Source organism: Tachypleus tridentatus, chromosome 7 (assembly GCF_004210375.1).
Source record: "Tachypleus tridentatus isolate NWPU-2018 chromosome 7, ASM421037v1, whole genome shotgun sequence".
NCBI classification, from domain to species: Eukaryota; Metazoa; Arthropoda; class Merostomata; order Xiphosura; family Limulidae; genus Tachypleus; species Tachypleus tridentatus.
The window spans coordinates 156,672,741-156,687,907 of NC_134831.1; the positions used below are offsets into that span (position 1 = coordinate 156,672,741).

General features: G+C 32.5%; 1 pseudogene across 1 annotated transcript in view; it reads left to right on the forward strand.

Moving 5' to 3' along the window:
- The window catches only part of LOC143256984 (arfGAP with SH3 domain, ANK repeat and PH domain-containing protein-like), a 107,762-nt pseudogene that overhangs the window by 26,905 nt on the left and 65,690 nt on the right, over positions 1-15,167 (forward strand). The window contains exons 5-9 of the transcript XR_013031652.1: positions 4,813-4,887; positions 5,012-5,060; positions 9,051-9,126; positions 9,308-9,361; positions 12,605-12,690. The product of XR_013031652.1 is annotated as an arfGAP with SH3 domain, ANK repeat and PH domain-containing protein-like (transcript). The remainder of the gene's footprint in view (positions 1-4,812; positions 4,888-5,011; positions 5,061-9,050; positions 9,127-9,307; positions 9,362-12,604; positions 12,691-15,167) is intronic.

Genomic DNA, 15,167 nt, shown 5'->3' on the forward strand with positions numbered 1-15,167 from the left:
GACATATGCTGCTGCACTTCGTTCCACAACTACAGTGGGAGTGCAGACAGATCTCTCTGTGCCTCCAAGAAAATTGTTTTCAAAATAAATGAAAAGCATTTTGACCTCCATGGTTAAAGAGGTTGATGAATCAACTTCTGCACCCATCTCTGTTCCTCCCATACATTCCAACAAACCTCAAGATCCACATCTTCCGGTTTCAAATACAGGTGTTTCTTCAGATACATCTTTTTCTCCCATCCCAGATGCAAAACAATCATTCATTCGCATTCTCAGTCACTGGAATCCCCTTCCAACAACAAAGACCTGCCCAATTGACCCAGGGCAGGATCCATGGAGGTTGATAGACCTCCTCTGAATAAGGACAGTAAGGACAAAAGACGTGGTCGTAAACAGAAGGGTTCTCCAGCCACTTCACCAACCGTCATTAAAAATGGCCACCTTGATACAATGGAACTGTCGAGGTTTACATTCTAATCTGTATGACATCAAAACACTGCTTGCTTCCTACCATCCTGTATGTCTTTCCTTACAAGAAACATTTCTGAAACCTGCCAATACAGTCACCTTTCGGCAGTTTTCTCTGTACAGAAATGACAGGCTGTGTGATGGTCAAGTACATGGAGGGGAGGCACTGTTTGTTGATCAGCATGTGCTCACCCTGTCTTTGTCACTCAGCACTCCTTTGGAGGCCGAAGCCATCCATCTTCCCTTGGGTCATACCATCACTGTTTGTTCTCTCTACCTGTACCCTGGAGAGACATATGATAAATTAGACCTTGATGCTTTTGTTGAACAGTTGCCATCTCCTTTTCTAATCCTGGGGTCTTAAATGGACATCATTTCCTTTGGGGAAGTGCTGTTATTGATATGAGGGGTCGCTCTGAGAGTACGCTCTCAGATCACAATCTTTCTCTTTTCAGTACTGGTTCTTCCACTTTTTTTCACGCACCTCTTCAGTCCTTTACTGCTATTGATCTCTTGGTTTGCTCCCCTTCATTATTCTTCCATTTACAATAATCCACTAGGCAGTGATTATTTTCCTATACTTTTGAGAGAGACTGGCCATGGTCGACGCCACCCTACCCGCATGCCCAGGTGGAAGCTGGATCAGGCAGACTGGTTCATTTTCACTGCTCCCGCAGAACTTGATCCTGCCATTGTGAATCAGCTATCAATAGACGACTGTGTGGCAGTGGTAACTGACTGTATTATACAAGCAGCTGCTGAATGTATTCCTGAAATCTCGACACATTCTCCACTGTATCATCGTCCATGGTGGAATCCTACCTGCCACATGGCATGGAAGGCTCAAAAACGGGCCTGGGATACTTTCCATAGATATCCCACACTCTCGAACTGCATTGCTTTCCAATGGGCCCGTGCACATGCTTGGTGAGTAAGACGTCAAAGCCAGAAGGAATCTTGGATTAAGTTCATAACTAGCATATCTTCTACCACCAGTTCCAAGGTCATATGGAACAAGATTCAAAAGGTCAGTGGGCAATATAATTCTGTCTCCCTCTCAATCTTGCTATCTGGTGGTCAGAAAGTAGCTAATACTCTAGGTGAAAGCTTTTTCTGGATATCCAGCACTTCTGCTTCTTCTTCCACCTTCTTGGCCATCAAGACTCGGGCAGAGCAATCACCTCTTTCCTTTTGAGCTGATTGTTCCTGTGACTATAATTGTCCCTTTACCTTTGTGGATCAGTTGGACCTGGTGATGTACACTATGAAATGCTGTGCCATCTATCTCCTGCTTCTCTTGCTATTTTTCTGATTGTTTTTAACTTCATATCAGTGAAGTTGTTCTGCCTGTGGTCCCTGAGACAAAGTTCTTGGGGCTTATCTTTGACTGTAAGCTTACCTTTACATCACACATCAAACAGCTAGGGTTCAAATGTATAAGAGCACTGAACATCCTCCATGTCCTCTCTTCCACCACTTGGCGAGTGGATTGAAGTTCTATGCTAAAGATATATTGTGCTCTTATTTGATTGAAACTCGACTATGAATCACTGGTCTATGGCTCTGCCAGACCCTCGGCTTTAAAGATGCTTGTCCCCATTCATAATCAAGGACTGCGTCTCTTCACTGGGGCTTTCCACACTTCCCCAGTTCAGAGCTTATACATAGTCTCATGAGCCGCCTTTGCACCTCTGCCATTTGCAACTGTGTTTACTATATACTTCAAAACTTCATTTCTTATCAAAGCATCCTACCTGGTATTGTGTTTTCTTTCCTCGATGGGCCATACTTTTTTAGAACAAATCATCTGCCATTGCTCCTTTTGGCCTTTGTATCCAGGCACAGTTGGAAGAATTGGGTTTGTCCTTGGATAACATTGCTGTGTCCATTGGTCAGCCCATCCCACCATGGCTTCTTACAGTGCCCAAATGTGACATATCTTTAAGTCATCTGAGAAAAGCAGACACTTCTGATTGGAAATACAGTCTGCTATTTGCTGAACATCTTTCGAACCATTCTTCCATTCCTACTTACACAGATAGTTCAAAATCAGGTGACTGTGTTGGCTTTGCCATGGTTTGTTGTGGTTTGGTGGATGCACGCAGAATCCCCTCTACAGCTTTTGTGTTCAATGCTGAATTGTATGCCATTTCTCTTGCCCTTGATTTTATAGAAGCGTAACAGTACTCAAACTGCACTATTTATACTGACTTGCTTAGTTCTCTACTGACCCTGGAATCACTTCACATTAGTTCACACCCTGTTTTCACCAATATTCAAAACTAACTGGCCCGTTTCTCTTTAACATATACTTCTATCCAGTTTTCCGGATGCCGGGCAACATTGGTATTCGCAGGATACAAGGTCGCTGACACTGCAGGTAAATCTATTTGCTTTGGCACTATCACTGCTGTTCCTGTTCCATACATGGACTCCATGATGGAGTATGGTCCTGTATTCAAGGCTCAGCTCTGTGCTAGTTGGCAGTCGACTTGGAGTGAGCAATGCGAAAACAAGCTTTTCTAAGTAAATCCCTATATTGGACTTTGGCCGTCTTGCTTCTGTAAGGATCAGAAAGAGGAAGTTGTTCTAACTAGACTATGCATTGGTCACAGTCTTTAACTCATAGTTTTCTTTGATCTGGAACTGATGCACCAGTGTTTAGTCTGTGTAAAACTCAGGTCACAAAAAGCCACATTTTACTTTCTTGCTGTCATTAGGACTCTCATAGATAGAACCATTTTAAACGTTCTTTTCAAGGTTTGTCCATAATGTTAGACAGCATTGTTGGTGTTGGTGACACTGTCCATCTTGGTAATGTTTTTAGTTTTTTAAAGGCCATTAATCTTTTTAATGTCATTAAATTTTTTAATTTGTACATTAGACTTTTTTTATGTGATTCCCTTTTAAGAATGAAAGTCCATCTAGTTCGATTTGAAATTAGAAAATGGCTGTATCATTAAATAACTCGAAACCAGGACTGGAAAGGCCAACTTCAGGTGACTAACACTGCTATTTGAACTATTTGTTTGAAGTACCCATTAGTCATCCTGGCAAGTTATTATTATGATTTTGCTACATGTCTTTTAAAACTTTTTTATTACTTTTCTTTCTGTAAATGGCCATAACATCAAATAACTCAGAACCAGGACTGGAAAGACCAACTTCAGGTGACTGATGGTGGTTTTTGTAATTACCTGTTAGTCTCCCTAATGAGTTATGATAATTACAGTTATGCAACAGAAAGTCCTTTACAACTTGAATTACTGTAGTTTTTCTCTTAACATTGTAGACTTGATGTAAACATTGATTTTATGCTATTTATGTGTTGTTGTTTTTTTAAGCTTTGTTTTGTTTCACCTTAATTCCTTTTATGAATTTTACTAAATTTACTTTAACTTTTTACTGGATGTTTGGTGCAGATATCCTAGCTGCTTTGTACCATAAAACACTAAATCAACTAAGCATCCAATTTTCTTTTACTGCATGGATGTTCATTACTAAAACCATCCTGCTAGTAAGACCAGATTTCACCAATCTTATGATTGATCAGAATGATAGTAAATTTAATTGCAATTAAATAATAATAAGTAATTGGAATTTAGAATAAATAAAAAAGTATTTTGTTATTAATACATACCCCAATTTTCATTTGTGAAGGGATTAAAATTGATATAATTATAATTATCTTATGTGATCTAGTTCACGATAGTTTTGTTCATGAAATTAATGGTATAAATGGTCCGTAGACCACTTCTGTGCATGTTGTATTCTATCCATGCTCATGAGCTCTGGCACTGGGCAAAATGCCTCTTTGGCATTAGGTATGGTTGGTGTGAGTTGGATAAAATATTATTAAATGCTGATGAAAGTACCTAGCTTTACTCAGGTTATTAGGTTAGTATGTTATAGATGATTATGTCATTATATATGTTATGAACCTATTTTAGCATAGAAGAATAGCCCAAAGTATTTTATTAGCTCTCTAATCTTTGAGATACACTGGTCATAAATTAATTTCTATTTGGTTTTTTTTTTAGTTTACCTCTTAAAGATATGCTTACATGTTGTTAAATAATAATTCCAAACTCCAAACACCCAAGGTCCTGTTAGTATTGATGCAAAAATTTACGTTTATAGGTCCTTTTCCATTGGAGCTATTTTTGCACACAGACCCTAGACACCTCCTTTTATGTTTTTTCTATCATTCATAAATTCTCAAAATTTATTGTTGGGTCACACTATTGAAAATGGAGCTTGAGGTTTTAAAACATGGTAATGAGTTTAACTCAGTTATTACTACATAGCATTCAGTTTGTATTATAAAAAAAAATTCTTATTCAGATGCAGAACATGAACAACATCATCATGTTTCCTTTAGAAACACTGCTGAAAGGAGACCTCAAAGAGGTGAAAGGGGTAAGCTTGTTTTATTACCTAATTTCTTCAGTACTTTTCATGTTTACTTTTCATGCTTATATTTATGAGTTCATTTTTTATTTTTGTTACGTATATACAATTTAAATCATTCTTATTTTTTTAGGATCTCAAAAAACATTTGATAAAGCTTCAAGGGATTATGAGACCAAAATGTAAGTATTGTATTGTACTTTTTGCAAAATGTTTTGAAGGATATCTTATTTTACTTCAATAAAAAAAAGAAAAAGTATACTTGGAAATTTTAATCTACATTTAAGGTAATGTTCTTTAACCTTTGGAGGTGTGTTCTCATATGGGATGCTTAGTATTGCTATATGGAGAAGAGGATACCTTTGAACAGTGTAACCATTCCATTACAAGTTGGGTGAAATCCATCCAGCTTATAATCACAAAGGTGTCCATTAGAGTTATTGTGCTATAATGTTATTTTTGCTATCAGATCAGAATCTCTGTATGTGTTTGATAGATATGATCAATCTTATAACCATCATAAAAAATTAGGAAGTAAATATAAATTGTGTTTTTGTTTCTAGAATGGCTATGAATTATAACTCAAAAACACAAATATTAAATCTAAATATCTTAAATGTCATATTTATTATTTTTATTATATTGACCTCTCTGCCATTGCTGGCTAAAATAGAAGTTACAATGACGTAGCACGTGTAAAGTCATGATAGTGTATCCAAGAATATAAAACTGACTTTAAGTCCTTACAGAGTGACCTGATTTGGTTGTGTTCTGGTAGACTAGACTGGTATTTTGCAAAATACAATGATATTTCAGTTACATTGTATATTTTTATGCAGTTAAGTGTAAAAAAATAATAGAAATAGACATTTTAATTTCTATTGCTATTCCTTTGTTTTGTTCTCATTTTTTTTATGTGATACAGGCAAATGGAAGGTAAGTTGATAGATGGTGTATCCCCACTGCAGTGTGGGTCCTAATTCTTCAGTCACCTCCAAAACCTAAGGTACATTTTATATCCCACATTATAGTATGTACCCTGGGGATACTTTCAATTGAAGCAGCAATTTTATTTTTTGTTGTGGCATGTTTTTGTTTATATACACGTTAGTACTATCCACAAATGAGATTTTAAACTGATTTTTCTTTAAACGTAGAACAGTAAATAAAGAAGTAAAGCAAACAATTGTTTCTTCTAGTTATGACTTTTGTACCAACGAAATATTTTTTTTTTTTTAGGTTTTATATGTATAACTGAAAAATAATAAATTACTATATCGAAACTGTGGAAGTTCATCATAATGTATGTAATTTAGTAACGGAACTGTATGTGGGTAAAAAAAAACAAACAGCTAAAAGACTCAACTTACCAGTACAAAGGGTTATCTTGAAAGAAAGAAACGATGCTGTTACATTTGAAAAGGGTTGAGATGCTACTTGTGGTATATTGTGAGCTTTTGATTGGTTATTTCCATGTCTTTTATATATAGATTGGGTATGTATAAGGGACTATTTCCAAAAATTGAAGGTGGTAAGCAGGGAGTGCTATTGCGTTTGATTCAGTACATTAGTGATATTTCATCACACAGAAAGATAAGAGGTTGTTATTTTATATTCTAGCTTTTAGATATCAATTTGAGTTTATAATTTATATAAGACTATTAGACTTTATATTTTGACATCAAATACATCTAATTTGAACCAGTGCTGCATTCAACATCCCACATGACACACAAAATTAAGTTTAGGTGTATTTTTTATAATATTTAATTTGAATTCAGAAATACAATAATGTATAATATGAAAATTTGAATTAAAATCTACAGTTTGATACCAAACTTAATGACATAAAATCATAAAAAAGTAATTGAATAAAATTTTGAATGTGAGTTAACAAATGAATTGACATGGCCTTTGACCCATGACTCCTGACAAAAGGGTTAAAATAAATCTAATTACAAGCAGTTAGAAAATCAATACATTTTTGTGTTTGATTTTCAGATTCAAGGAAGGGGAAACAAAGAGAAATATTTTTGTGGTTAACTCTATGTACATAATTCAGTCAAACTGAGCATGACATAAGATACCAGGGCTGTTCAAAAAATATGTGGACTGTTTGAATTGCGCGGCTCCAGTTGGTTCCAGGGGAATCCGCTTGGTGTCACTAGGTTTGCACAGATCAGCTGATTACGACGCCATTTCCCGATTGCAGATATCTTCATTTGTGTATTAGCTACGCGGTTTTAAGTGAAGTGCGATTTTTTCGTTTGGCGGATTTCAGAATGAATGACCTGAAGGAGCAAAGACTTGCTGTGAAATTTTGTGTTAAACTTGGAAAATTTGCGACTGAAACTTTTGCTATGCTTAACACAGCTTACGGTGATGTTGCAATGAATCGTACGGCATGTTTCAAGTGGCATGAACGTTTTAAGGATGGTCGACAGTCCATTGAAGATGATGAGCGTCCTGGAAGTCCTTCCACGTCAACTGACGACCCACTCGTCGACAAAATCAACACCCTGGTGCGGGCAAATCAACGTCTGACTGTCAGGGAGCTTGCTGAAGAGTGTGGGATATCAGTGCCGTAGACGAGATAACTTGTCCAAGCTGATTGGTAACACAGTGCCATGGACGAGTTAATTCTTTCTTAGTAATACCTAACTTCAACGCTAGAGTTAAGCACCATACATGCATTTGACCTACTTAAAAATTGTTTCACTTTGTATCCAAAATGATCTCACGAAAAAAGTTACAAAATGAAGAAGCATTAGAGTTGTATTGTAGCAGCTGAAGTACTTGGCAGTCAACAGGTTAATGTAGGAGGATCTAGAGCATGATTTTTTAGCCAGATTTATCAGATGGCCCCCACACCCACGCTTTAGTATCACAACCCTTCCCCATTATATTTACAAGAATGAAAGGGTGTTCTTGGTATAGTTCATCATAGTTCATAACACAGGTGACATGTGCACCTCTAGGACTATAAAAGAATATCTTTGCTGAGAGCAGTTAGCTCATGATCCCCATGGAAACTTGCTCCTCACAACCCCAATACCTGAGCTATCTGAGAAATACTGCTCAGGATGTTATGCAAATGAAATATGAAAATCACTTTTCACACAGGCCTTTGTCAATGTACAGACAAATAAGAATAGAAATAATCTAATAAAATTACATTCACTTGAGGGAACATTATCAGGAAAATTACATTCCCTCAATTAAGTTTGAATTTCCTTGTGAATTGTTCTTATTTACTCCATGCAATATGTTCAGTTTCTTTGGTCATAACTAAGGGAATACAGATTGATAATGTATTCCACATCAAGAAAACCAACTAAAAAGATAAATTCATCAAAGAAAATTAAATTCCTGTGGAATCCAGGAATGTAATATTTTAATCACTGACAAATTTTAGTATAAATACTTCACTAAGATATTTGAATTTTTTTTTTTTTTTGTTATTCAACAAATGTTTACTGTTAACCAAAAGCTGGCCATATTTTCAGAAAAGATTTGGAACTGCTACATTAAAAGTTATACTAGAAATATTTCCTTTGTATAGAAAAAATTTATAAAAATCTGAGGAGAAAAATTATTTGGTAACCAAAGGTATGGTCTTAATAGACATACATTTGCAAGAGTAAATCAGACTTTCCAGAAATGAATTTTGATGGTAGAAAACAAGAATATTGAGGATTCTTGTTGCTTGTTTTACTGTTTTGTGAAACACTTAAAATGTTTATAACGTGAATATTAAGGCCCAACATTTATCTGTGTTTTGAATTTTTTTTATGTATATCAGTACAAAAGCAATATTATTATACATTAAGTAAACCATTTCTCTTTTTCCATTTTTCAAAAAATATATCATTAATTTGATTTTTATGATAAAAATAATGTACTTAAATTGAAAAAAACTTGCTCACAAGTAATACAGTTGTATTGTGAACATTTTAAAATTTTAAGACTAAATTTGTTTGTTCAAACAAACATTTGAGTTTTGAAATATCCAACCTTTTCTAGAAAGTTATTAGGATTGCAAATAAGATAGATGTTAAATGTGTGTTATACAACTTAAAAGTTTATCTGCATTTAATTAGATAGGAAGTTTGATCATTGTCAAAGTAAATGTTTAAAGTAAAAACAACACAAACTATAATACATTGTTCTAGGGCTAAACTTGAAAAAGAGAAAAAACAAGCAGCAAAAGAAGCTGGAATGATAAGAACAGAAATAACACCAGCAGAGGTAAGAATAAAGTTATTTATATGCATTCAAAAATAAATTGAGACTTCTACATGAATTTTATACTAGTTTGCTTTCATTATAAAAGGAAGAGTTACATTGTGCGACAGAATTATGTGAAAGTAGATAAATACATATTAAGCTTGTATTTTTACAAATGTTTTTGTATTTTAATTTGTGTTAGGTTGCAGATGAAATGGAGGAAGAAAGAAGAATGTTTCAGTTACAACTATGTGAGGTGAGATGTGTAATTAGTGGTATCAACTAGTAATATGATGACAACAGTGTAGCATAAAGATGGTATATTTTTGTATAATTGAAGTTGCACTGTGAAAATTTTTAACATTTGCACTCGATATATGTAAAATATGTGTGTGTGTTAATTGAATTGGTGCTTCTTGACATCTCACATTTAATTTGTGTTTTACTACATGACACCCTAATGTTACTCTATTATTTTTGTTATTAGAAGAGGAATATCTTGTATATTATTTAGTAACTATTCTAGAAAAAACTTTAGTGGTAAGTGGAATACATGGGTTTAATGCCAGTCAACCCTCTAAACAAGGATAGGTCAAAGTACAGTGTCACAGTTTTTTTACAGAGGTACATTTAGAAGGTTATTATCATTTGTGTGTAAATAATTTTGGCATCAAAAGATAGTTTACAATACAAAATTTTATGTTATCTAAGCTTTTATTTCTTAGCCCTATCACCCTGGGTATTTTTTTACTGAGCATAACAAAAACTTTAGTGTCTTGCATTCAGTATTTTATGAAACTACATTTTGTTCATGTTATACCAATTGGAATAGAATAAAATCTTAGCTAATAATCCATGTTTTAATAGTATATATGCTTTAAGTTCTTAATTTTACAAAGCAATATCTAAAATATTCTGAATTTCTCCTAGTGTGACACACGTGACACATTTTCTTGTAGCATGGCATTATCCCTATTTTATCCACCACCCCTCAACAATTATGAAATTAAACATAAATTATTCTCTATAAAATTATCATTGCTCAGGTAAACTGAATTATCAACATTGTTTGGTTACAGAACTATCCAATAGAAAATCACACCCCTCCTGCCACACCCACCTGTTGCATCCTCTCTTTCAGAAGTCATTAATAGTTCATTCTTACATTTAATTATATATTATCTATAACCAGTAGAAACTCAAGGTTTTCATATGTCAAATGATGTGTATAATTGTATAATGTGATGTTTTGAACAGTTATATGTCAGTGTCACTTAGAATACAAACATCGTTCTTGAAGAAAGTTAATGACTACCTTGGATTAATTTGTAAAGATTTTTGTCATGGAATTTGAAAGCCAGAAATTACTGAGAGGTAAAGGAATTTGCCTTTTCTTTTTTATGTTATTAGTTTATGTTGTTTGAAATATTATTTAACTACCTAAAAATTATTAATTGCAATACTATGAATAGTATAAAAAATTAGGGTAACTCTTTCCAACAACTTAAAACAAGAAAAAAAAGATTGAATAAGTATTTTATTTCTTGTTGTTCATATTTATTTTTATCTATAATTATAAAAGCAACTAAAATATAAAAAATGGTTATTTTTAGGTTACTTAAGATTAGATTAAGTAAAATAAACAACACTACTAATATACTAAAAATGTTTCACAAGGCATGTATGTGAGGTGCTTATACCAGTTGTAGTAGCTTGTGGATTGTGTAATTTGATACCATAATGTGAGCTGCATGTGTTTCAGGTGATTTACAAATTATAATGGCATGGACAATAGTTAGTTAAGAGCAATAAAACAATAAAATTAAATTATAAATAGATGTATACTGTTACAAATTTAGGGCTACTTAGTATAAATGAATGTGGTTTCATATTACAATGTGAAGTCATTCTAGAAAGAAAGAAAAAAGGCTTATTTCAATTTTGTTTTATGGTTACAAGGTCATTCAAATTGACCAATCCCATTTTAAGTTAGGATAGAGAAAATAACAGATAAACTTTGAAGTTTTACTGAAAAAAAAGTTTGAAACGTTTTCAGGATGTTTTAGGGATTATACAAAGAAAGTTTGAGATTTTTGAGATGAGGATAACTATTTTAAAACAGAAACAGTATATTGATAATCAATTGTTTATTTTATTAAAATATTTCATTAAAAAATGATTTTTTGTATGTTAAAGACTTGTAATATTAACTAAAATACTGCAAAGTTTTGTTAAAATACAATGTATTGAAAGTATTAATTCTAAAAAGACTAAATGAGTACAGAGAAGTTACATGATGAGCCTTATAGATTGGGTCTGTGCTAAGAGAGTTAATTTCAAAAGAAAATATTTAAATAAATTCTCAGTCTTCACCTCTTTTTATCATGTGATGCCTATACTGTATAAATTCCTAATTCTAGATTTTCCTTTTACCTCTGTGTATTTTTTTGTTGATCATACATGTGTAATATAGATATTGTTGAACCAGAATATATATTTTTAGGCTCCAAATTTTGTGTTATACTGATGTATTGAAAAAAAAAATACTCAAAACCATGTGCTACATCTCACCCTGTTGTATCTTTCAAAAAATGTCAGTAATTCTTTTTTGAAATTTGTTATTGGACTGTTCATAACCAGTATGAAAAGCAGATTGTCCTTTATAAAATGCATTTAGAGGCTAGTTGATTTAATGAAATAAAACTAGGATTAAAAGGCTAGTTCATTTAGTCACTAGTGGTTAGATATGTAACCTCAATTTTATTTTTGAAAACTTTTTTTTTTTGGCTCCTGGCAAAAAGTGATTTTTTTACCTTTTTTATTACTCCATTACAAAGCCTCTTAAATAATGTTTTACAATATATTATTATATTGTACTGCTTTATATGTTCTGTGGACATTATTGGCATGCTTGAGGTGTTTACGACTCATTTAAATATCTCCTATTGTGTTTATTTTTTTTTGATGGGAAAGTTAGTGCTCTTGTAGATACAACAATAGAAAGCACATGAAAAATTTAACATTTGAAATTTTGAAAATAGTAACTACATGAAACAAGGGATATTGTGCATTGGAAAAAGGAGGGAAAGGTATTCATTTTATTTCATATTTTTTTCAGTACACATTGATCATGGGTATACAAAATAGCAAATGTAATAAAAGGTTTTGGCAAAGTAAACTTTTGATATTTAGAGATTATACAAATGAAATATGAAAACTGTAACATGTAAAAAGTATTTTGTATTCTTAACATGAAAATCATTTATCATTTAGACTGGCCAATTATATTGAGTCAGGACATTAACGGTCAAATCTTCAGTGAAAATACTTTATTCAAATGTCTAATTTTTTGTGCTTACTAAAACTTACCAACTTTTGTGAAATTACTAAGAGTATCTCAGGTCAAGGATTGGTCCAGTGGTACAATTCTGTAAGGCTAGCTTCTTTTTTAATTTTCAAACATGTGATTAATTTTATTAATTTCTTTTTGTTTTATTAGTTCCTAATTAAAGTGAATGAAATTAAAACCAAGAAAGGCCAGGAACTTGTACAACATTTAGTTGAGTATTACCAAGCCCAGCAAAGGTATATGTTTCGTACTATATTTTAAATGTGTATTATAATATCTGTTGCTAGAAAACAGTAATTTGTAATTGCATCTTCATAGCTGCTTAAATATTGATTGTTACATACAACTCTATTTCTTTTGCAATAAACTACTTTAATGAGCATTTAATGTTATCTTTGAAACAGTATTTGTAAAGTGTTAAATGTATATTCATTTTTCAAATAATCATTTTTATACATGGGTAACTAGAAATGATTGTGTGTTAAAGAGCTTAAGTTTAATCAAAATATCCTGATTTTTGTTATTTTCTATACCTTATTTTCTTTCCTTAACTCTCACTGGAGGTAGGTCTGAATGCACATGTTGCAACCTTTCACAGAGTTAAATTCAACATTTAATTAAACTATTTTATTATCAATGTATACAAACAGACTTGGCATCAAAACATAGTTAGCAAATTAAATTTTAATATAGGTTTTAACTTTATAAAGAAATATGTTAAAAAAAAACTCTAGTGTGAAAATTGTGACATTTGTTCTTTGGGTTTTTTGTTCTGTAAGTTATTTACCACCTCTCTCTGAAGTACAGAATTTAATGCAAATCACTCATTATAGTATAGATATTTTTTCCATGTTCTGATTTTTATATCTCAAATCATATCTTTTTATAGAGTAGTAAAGTTGAAATTCAGGCCTGTTTCACACATTCAAATGCCACATTTTCACTTTCACAAATGGACAATAATTCTGTTTGAAGCTTTATTATATTTATAACCAATAGAATGGTTATAAATGTAATAATCTTGAATGATATATAATACTACATAATTTTCAGTACAGAGTATTATCATTTTCATCTTCAATTTGAGAGTTTGCCTTCTGGTGTTTAAATTGAGGAGCAAAGGAGATTAATTTAAGCCCATCTTGTCTTCGTCAGAAAACCAATTAAATTATAATAGTATTATGACATTTCTTTATGTGGGTTATTATTATTTTTTCTCAGATGCATTATTTAAGTAAATAAAAATTATTTAATGTACTAGCAGCATCATTAGAGAAAAAAAAGTACACTTAAATTTTATTAACAACTGGCACCAGAACGATGAGATCAAAGGTAAGTATCTGTGTTCTTTATTTTGGGTTATACAAGAAGTTAAAATACAAAACTTAGAAAATTATTAGGTTACTTAAGGTTAAATTAGTTCAGACAATGAAAAAATTAAACATTCTTCACAAGGTATATGATAATGTGAGCTACACGTTTGCTGAGTGGCACAAATATTAGTTAGAAACAAGTCAAAGAGCAGTAAAACAGTAAGATTTAAAAAAAATGTACAAACAGAAGTAGGCCTGGTATGCCAGGTGGTTAGGGTGCTTGACTTGTAATCTGAGGGTTGTGGGTTTGAATCCCCGTCACACCAATCATGCTTGCTCTTTCAGCTATGGGGGCATTATAATGTGACAGTCAATCCCACTATTTGCTGGTAAAAGGGTAGCCCAAGAGTAGGTGGTGAGTGGTGATGACTAGTTGCCTTCCCTCTAGTTACACTGCTAAGTTAGAGACAGCTAGTGCAGATAGCCCTAGTGAAGGTTTGCATGAAATTGAAAACAAGCAAACAAATAGATGTAGAAAGAAAAAAAGGTAGTTTAGGTTTACTTTATAGTGTTTATGGTGGTTACAAGGTTGGTAAAATTGAATAATGTTTTATAAAGCTAGTGCAAATAATACAGCAGATAAAATATCAAGTTTTATCAAAAAGAATCATTTGATATTCATTTAGGATGTTTTAGAGGCTACAAAAATTAAATTTGAAAATTGTGAGATGAAGAAAAATATTTTAATCTTATTCTGAAAATTGCATTGCACACAGAGTAGTCAAAACTCTGACCCCATATATTCACAGACAATTTTACTAAAAATACGTAATTAAACAACAGGGAATTTTCAGTAGCCATGTCTGTAACTAAAACTCAAATCAGTCAAGAAATGGAACTGTGAGCTAAAAGTTTGTACCCAAAAATAAAATTTGGAACCATTCTATGAGCCATTATTTTATGGATAAAAATCTAATTTTATGTGTAAAAGACTTGTGATATTTGCTGAAAGCTTGCCAGATTTTCGGATGATGCATAAACATGTACTAAAATATGTAGTGGTGGTTGCTTTGTTGTTACAAGGTCAATCACATTTCCTAACTCCATAAAAAAAAATAGTTAAGTTTTGACATTTTTTCCTCCTATGGAAACTAAAAAGTATTCTGAACCAATATTATATATTATATACAAAATGTATTATCTTGGAATTCTTTGGATTTTATTCATAAACTAAGAGTGTGTAGGAGATTTCATTCCCAAATTTGAAGAGAAGTTCCTCAAATAGCACTATTTTGACTTTATAATGTGAAATCAAATACTTTGTTTTGTTGATATGGTTAAAAAAAATCAGCAATGACACCTTAAGTTATTGGGTTACAATGAATAGTTTTTCTTAACAT